Raw genomic sequence first — 7,747 nt, forward strand, 5'->3', positions numbered from 1 at the left:
CTCTGCAGAGGCGCATTGCAGGTGGTATTGCCCAGGTTTCCCATTGTTTTAAATGGGAAGGAGCGGTATACATACCGCTCCTCTCACCGCTCCAAAGATGCTGCTGACAGGAGATTTTTTTCTCTCCTGCCAGCGCATCGCCTCAGTTTGAAAGCCCTCTGGCTTTCACATTGAGGTTGCTGGGCAGGAGTTTTTCAGGCGGTATAGCAGCGCTATTTTTAGTGTGAAAGGGGTCTTAAGCTTCCACTTGTATAAAAGCAGTGTGTACAGCAAAGCTTTCCGGTAGCTATGTTAAAGCTGGACTCCGGGTATAGATTTTTCCACATAGTTACAGTAATTGTAAGTGTAGTTTGGACCAGTGTAAGCAGACATGTGCCATACCTGGTAGATCCCTGCAGAAGCAGAACATATCTAGTAGCCACCTCTACTACAGTGATCCTCGCTGTCTTCCAGGACCCATGATAAGTGGTTGCCCTGCTGCATAGTAACCGCAGGGGGTAGCCTACATGGCACTGTTCAGAGAACGCATTCATTTTCATCAATTAATGCAAAGTGTCCTCTGATTGTAGTGGGGATTATGATGTCACAGCTAGAGATGGGCTCGGGTGTGTTCGGGATCCTAGTCCCAACCCACCTGCCCGATCCCGCCAGGAAGCCAATACTGCACATCTCTATGTGTAGGGTTTGGGGTGAACGTGGAATCACAAAAACTCCTACAGAGGCACCATCCCTTGAGAGTATGCAAATATGTTTCAAGACTGTAAATTACTTTTGCTTGATTTTTATTTATAGAATGTACTGCCTTGTGGCAGAATTATTTTTTCCTATAAATCAATGTATCAGAGGCACAATTAAAGTCCCACCCTGTTCCAACCCCCCTTTTTTTAAAACATATTTGCACACTGCACATCGCTAATCTTGGGCATTGAGACATTTCCCGGTCTGTGCAGCTGCGGAACAGGAAATGTCTCACTGCCTGTGATTAGTGGAGTGCGGTGTTGGCTTTCTGGCGGGATCGGGCAGGTGGGTTGGAACTAGGATCCCAAACATGGGATGACTAGTTTCAGTGCGAAACGCGTCAGCAGTCGGGTTTTATTTTATGTCGCCGTGACTTGTAGTGCTGTCCTTTTTTTTAATAAAGGCTACAACTTGTTCAGAGTGCGGATGTCCAGAAACAATTTTTGTTCCTGCATGGCCGAGCCCATTCCTAGTCACTACCCTGTCAATCCACCTCATCCATTCAGAGAGCACTTTGCATTCACTGGGGAAAATGCGCTCCAAATGGCACCAGAGCCAAGCGGATGACCCCTGCAGTTACTATGCAGCTGCTTAGCATAGGACCTGGAAGACACACAGAATCAATGAAGGAGTAAAGAATACGACGCTGATTCTCCACTTCTACAGCGATCAGCCAGTTATGTGTAGCAAAGTCCGGGACCTCTAGAGGCCTAATGGTGACCTCCAGAGTCAGGGACAGCTGTCATCCTTCTGTGTAGAGTGGGTTACAAGGCATGGTAGGTGTACTGCAAGATGAAAAGGTGGACACCAGACACTTTTAGAATGCAAAGAGATTTATTGGGCTAGATTCACATAGATCAGCGGATCTTTAGATCCGCGTGATCTATGTTATTTAAGATCCGCTGCCGCAAGTTTGTGAGGCAAGTGGGTAATTCACAAACCACTTACCTCCAAACTTGCGGCGGCGGATCGTAAAACCCCCGGCGGAATTCAAATTCCGCGGCTAGAGGGAGTGTACTATTTAAATCGGGCACGTTCCCGCGCCGATTTAAATGCGCTTGCGCCGTCCGCGAAATTTCCCAGCGTGCATTGCTCCCACTGACGTCGCTAGGACGTCAGTGGTTTCGACGCTTACGTAAATGACGTCCATCCGTATTCGAGAACGACTTATGCAAACGACGTAAAAAAATTCAAAATCGACGCGGGAATGACGGCTATACTTAACATTGGCTGCGCCTCATAGAAGCAGGGGTAAGTATACGCCGGGAAAACCGCTATGGAAACGTCGTAACAACACTGCGTCGGGTCCGCGTACGTTCGTGAATTTGCGTATCTCGCTGATTTACATATTTCTCAGCGTAAATCAGCGAGAACGCCCCCCCGCGCCATTTTTAAATTGCAGGTAAGATCCGACGGTGTAACACAGTTACACCTGTCGGATCTTAGGCATATCTATGCGTAACTGATTCTATGAATCAGGCGCATAGATACGACCAGCCTAACTCTGAGGCCCCGTACACACGACCGGATCGATCCGCTGGGATTGATCCGCGGATCAGTTCCAGCAGATAGATCCTGTCGTGTGTACGGCCTAGCGGACATTTTCAGGCTGATAAAAATCCAGCCGACGGATTTTCAGCGGATAAACATTTCTTAGCATGCTAAGAAATCTATCCGCTGGAATCCTGTCCGCCGGACTTATCCGGTCGTCTGTTCAGACTCACCGGATAAGTCCGTCCGATCCCATCCCTCGCATGCGTCGAATCATTATTGATTCGACGCATGCATGGAAGTATTTACCTTCCAGGGTCGCTCACGTCGCCACGTCATCGTCGCGGCCACGTCACTGCGGATGTATTCCACGGGGATTTTGATCTGATGGTGTGTACAGCCATCAAATCAAAATCCGCCGGCGGACCGTTTCCAGCGGAAATCCTCTCGTGTGTACAAGGCCTGAGATACGACGGTGTATCAGGAGATACACCATTGTATCTCTCTCTGAATCTGGCCCATTGTCTCTTGAACAGAGCTGTGGGAGAGAGGCTTATGGCTAGGTCACTCTTAAAGTTATTGTAAAGGTTTGAATATAAAAAATAAAAATAAATAACAAACATGTCATACTTACCTCCACTGTGCTGCTCGTTTTGCACAGAGTGGCCCCGCTCCTCGTCTTCTAGGGTCCCACAGTGGCTGTCTCAGCTCCTCCCCGCCTCAGATAACCCCCTCTGGGAAACGCTTTACCAAGGGGGTTACCTTGAGGGCGCGCTCCCGAGTCCCGCATTTGCATCCATAGACACGAATGCCTGACACAGCCCCGCCCCCCCGGCGCCTGTGTCATTGAATTTGATTGGCAGCAGCGGTAGCCAATGGCAGCGCTGCTATCAATCTATCCAACGAAGAGCCGAGAAGACCGGGCCGAGATCTAGCGCATTCTTGACGCGGGACTTTCGAGGGCTCAGGTAAGTAAACCGGGGGGCTGGGGGGGCTGTAATCATCGGATGTTTTACTTGATTTTTATTTATAGAATGTACTGCCCTGTGGCAGAAAAAGGTAAATTTACCTATCACAAACACAGCGTCACAAAACACAGTGAACCAACATTAAACCTATGTACCTAATCCTAGCGCCTATTTAGGAGGGTGCTACATAGTAAAGAATAAAAAACCCAGTGGCGATCAAACACCAATGATATAAATTTAATTTGGGTACAGTGTTGCATGACCAAGCAATTGCTAGATAAAGTAGCGCAGTGCTGAATAGCAAAAAATGCCCTGGTCATGAAGGGGGTAAAGCGTTCCGGTGGCCAAGTGGTTAAATAAGTATGGTTTACTATCAATAGTTTTTTTTTTTTTGCAGCAGCAGCAGCAGGATAGCTCACTCTACCTGCTGTCTACTGTGACTGTTTACATGTTGTAAGAGGCTGACAGAGAACACTGCTGCTGTGACGTATACTGTCCAGAGGGAGAGCGGGGAAGGAGCCAGTAAATGTGTCATTTCCCAGTCCCTTCCTTGTCTTGATGAATCTTGAGTCTTGATCAATAACGATCACTGTTTTTTGTTTGCTTTTTTATTCATAGCTGAGGCATAGTAAACTGTGTTTACTATGCTTCAGTTTATGAATGAACTGGAAGCTTTGTACAGAGATATTCCTGTTCATTCATTCTGTGCTGCTGAGGCTGTTAAGATGGAGATTGAAGTGTCTCTGTCTCAAAGGTAAAATATCAGAGGTCTGTTTAGATCCCTGATATTTCACCAAAGCACCCCCAAAAGAAGTCCTAAAACATTTTTTTTAACCACTTGCCGCCCGCCCTATTGCAAAAAGACGTTGGCAAAGTGGTTTCGATATCCTGACTGGACGTCATATGACGTCCTCAGGATATTGAGACGCTGTGCGCCCCTGAGGGCGCGCAACGCGGCGATCATTGTTGCAGGGTGCCAGTCTGACACCCCGCAACACCGATCTAGGTAAAGAGTCTCTGACAGAGACTCTTTACCACGTGATCAGCCGTGTCCAATCACGGCTGATCACGATGTAAACAAGAAGAGCCGGTTATCGGCTTTTCCTCACTCGCGTCTGTCAGACGCGAGTAGTGGAGAGCCGATCGGCTGCTTCTCTGACAGGGGGGGGGTTTGAGCTGATCGATTATCAGCACATCCCCCCGAGGATGCCCACACTAGACCACCAGGGATGCCACCAGACCACCAGGGATGCCAATCAGTGCCCACAATGGATGCCAATTAGTGCCCACAATGGGCATCACTGATTGGCAGGCATTGTTGTTTGGCACTGATTGGCATCCATAAGTACAATATAATACAGTACAGTACATCCGTGCCACCTATCAGTGCCCATCCATGCCCACTATCCATCCACCTGCCCATTCATGCCCATCCGTGCCACCTATCAGTGCCCATCCATGCCGCCTATCTGTGCCCATCTGTGTCGCCTATCTGTGCCCATCCATGCCTCCTATCTGTGCCCATCCGTGCCGCCTATCTTTGCCCATCCGTGCCGCCTATCAGCGCCACCTATCAGTGCTGCCTATCAGTGCCCCATCAGTGCTGCATATTAGTGCTCATCAATTCCACCTCATCTGTGCCCATCAGTGCTGCCTTATCAGTGCCCATCAGTGCAGCCCCATCAGTGCCCATCAGTGAAGGAGAAAACATACTTATTTACAACGTTTTGTAACGGAAAAAAAAAAAAGCATTTGTTTTTCAAAATTTTCAGTCTTTTTTTTTTAAAAAATAGCAGAAATTAAAAATCCCAGAGGTGATCAAATACCTCCAAAAGAAAGCTCTATTTGTGGGAACAAAATTATACAAATTTAGTTTGGGTACAGTGTAGCACGACCGTGCAATTGTCATTCAAAGTGCAACAGCGCTGAAAGCTGAAAATTGGTCTGGGCAGGAAGGTGTATAAATGCCCTGTATGGAAGTGGTTAAATAATAAAAAAAATTCATGTTAAAAAAATTATAAAAAAAGATAGAATGGTAAAAAAAAAGAAATAACAAAAATAAAAGAAAATACTGATACCAGTGACGGAACTACTGAGGTCACAAAGGTTGCACTTGTGTCCAGGTCCATGGGGAGATCCCAGGATGGCAGGAAAGGGGCCCGCTGAGGGACCGTAATAAAGAGTCCCATGATGGGAGTAAAGGGCCCCAGGATCAGTGGGAAGGGCACTGGCCGGGGGCCAGGGGCACTCTTCATGGATTCTTGCATCGGGGCCCTGAAGGTTTTAGTTACACCTCTGGCTGTGGTAGTTCATTGATTCTTTCTGTCAGTGTGAAACTGCCTGCCTATACGATGTACATTCAGACCGCTTACACTCATAGGCCCAGATTCACAAAGCACTTACGCCGACGTATAACACGTTACGCCGACGTAAGTGCAAATGTGCGCTGGCGTATGTGTGCGGCAGACCCACGAACCAACATGCACCTAAAAACAAGCTACACCCCGCCGCTGTAGCTTGCACATGCCAGCGTAGGGTGGGCGCACATATGGGCTGGGCGCATGGTGCTGCTCCCATTGATTAGCCATTCAAACATGCAAATACGCAGATTCACGAACGTGCGTGTGCCCGGCGCATGCTACGCGAGATGCGCGTAAGCTGTACGTCCGGTGTAAAGTTATTCCCCATAAATGAGGTGCAACCCGGCAATGGACATGCACAGGTCTGCACCAGGGAACACAAGCCGGCATATTGTGCGTTGGACGTGTGTCTGGCTGGGCGTACGTTATGTTCACGGCGTACGCTGTGATCCGGCGTAGCTTAGGCAGTTGTGCCGGCGTGGTTGTGAGCAGGCGCAGGGGGGTGCTGTGCATGCGTCCACGTCACGGCGCATGCGCAGTTCGTGTATACGTACCTGTCTGACGCTAGGCCCATCATTTGCATGGAGTTACGCCTCATTTGCATGGGGTCACGCCCACTTCCACCTACGCCGGCTTGCGCCTATGAAACCCACGCCACGCTGGTGCAGCGTTGGGAGCACTAGCTTGCTGAATGCAATGCTTGCCTCTCCGCGCTATGTTGGCGTGGGGTACGGTGTTTGCTCTACGGCGGCGTAATGTGCGCCTTGCTCTCTGTGTATCTGGGCCAAAGTCTGCGGGAGATCTGCTGATCGCCGGGGGAATGCATTCCAGGCTCCTAAAAAAAAAAAAATATATAGTAAATGCACATTTTGTTATGTTTAAAGAAAAATAGTTTCTGTGTGTAATTTGTAATTATATAATATATGTACCTGGGGACTGAGGCCCTGCTTTCTGCAATGCTATGCAATGGTTGTCCTTTACTTCTCCTCCAGTCCACACAATGGATGTCTATGAGCTGGATGACTCTTTGAACACAATGCCCTCCCTGTGTAGCTGATATCTTATGCTTTTAGTAAGACCCCTTTCACACTGAGGCATTTTAGTGCTAGAAATAGTGGGGCAGATTCACAGAGAATTAGATAGGCGCAGCGTATCAGAGATACGCTACGCCGCCGTACCTTACCTGGCGGAATTTCGAATCCTCAACGATTTTGCACTGAAAGTTACGGCGGCGTAGTGTATTTCTGGCGGCGGAATTCAAATCGCCGATTAGGGGGCGTGATTCATTTAAATGAAGCGCGTCCCCGCACCGATTGAACTGCGCATGCTCCGTTTTGAAATTTCGCAACAACGTCATTTTTTGAACTTAGACGTGACTTACGTCCATCCCTATTCACGGACGACTTACGCAAAAAAAATAAAAATTCAAATTTCGACGCGGGAACGACGGCCATACTTTGACATGGCAAGTCTATCTATACGCCGCAAAATAGCAGCTTTAACTATACGCCAGAAAAAGCCGACTAGCGACGACGTAAGAGAATGCGACGGCCGCGCGTACGTTCGTGGATCGTCGGAAAAAGCTCATTTGCATACCCAACGCGGAAAACAACGCAAAGTCCACCCAGCGGACGCCAAAGTATTGCATCTACGATCCGAAGCCGTACGAAGCCGTACGCCTGTCGGATCGAACCCAGATGCCGTTGTATCTTTGTTTGAGGATTCAAACTAAAGATACGACGCGGGTAATTTGAAAGTACGGCGGCGTATCAGTAGATACGCCGGCATACTCTCTCTCTGGATCTGGCCCAGTGCCTGTAAAGCGCCTTGCCTCCCCAGTGTAAAAGCCTGAGTGCTTTAACACTGGGGCAGTGCGCTTGCGGGCGTTAGAAAACATCCTGCAAGCAGCATCTTTGGAGCGGTTTGGGAGCGCTGTTTTAACCCCTTCTTCGGCCGAAAAGCGCTCCTTTAGCGCTAATGCTGTAGCTGCCCCAGTGTGAAAGTAGTCTTATGCTGCGTACACACGACCCTTTTTTAATGTCATGGAAAAAAACAAAGTTTTCTCAATGTGAGGCCCCGTACACACGTCCGAGAAACTCGACGGGCAAAACACATCGTTTTGCTCAATGAGTTCCTTGTGAAGCCGCCGAGGATCTCGGCGAGCCAAGTTTCCTCATTGACTAACGAGGA

Source organism: Rana temporaria, chromosome 1, assembly GCF_905171775.1.
Source record: "Rana temporaria chromosome 1, aRanTem1.1, whole genome shotgun sequence".
Taxonomy (NCBI): domain Eukaryota; kingdom Metazoa; phylum Chordata; class Amphibia; order Anura; family Ranidae; genus Rana; species Rana temporaria.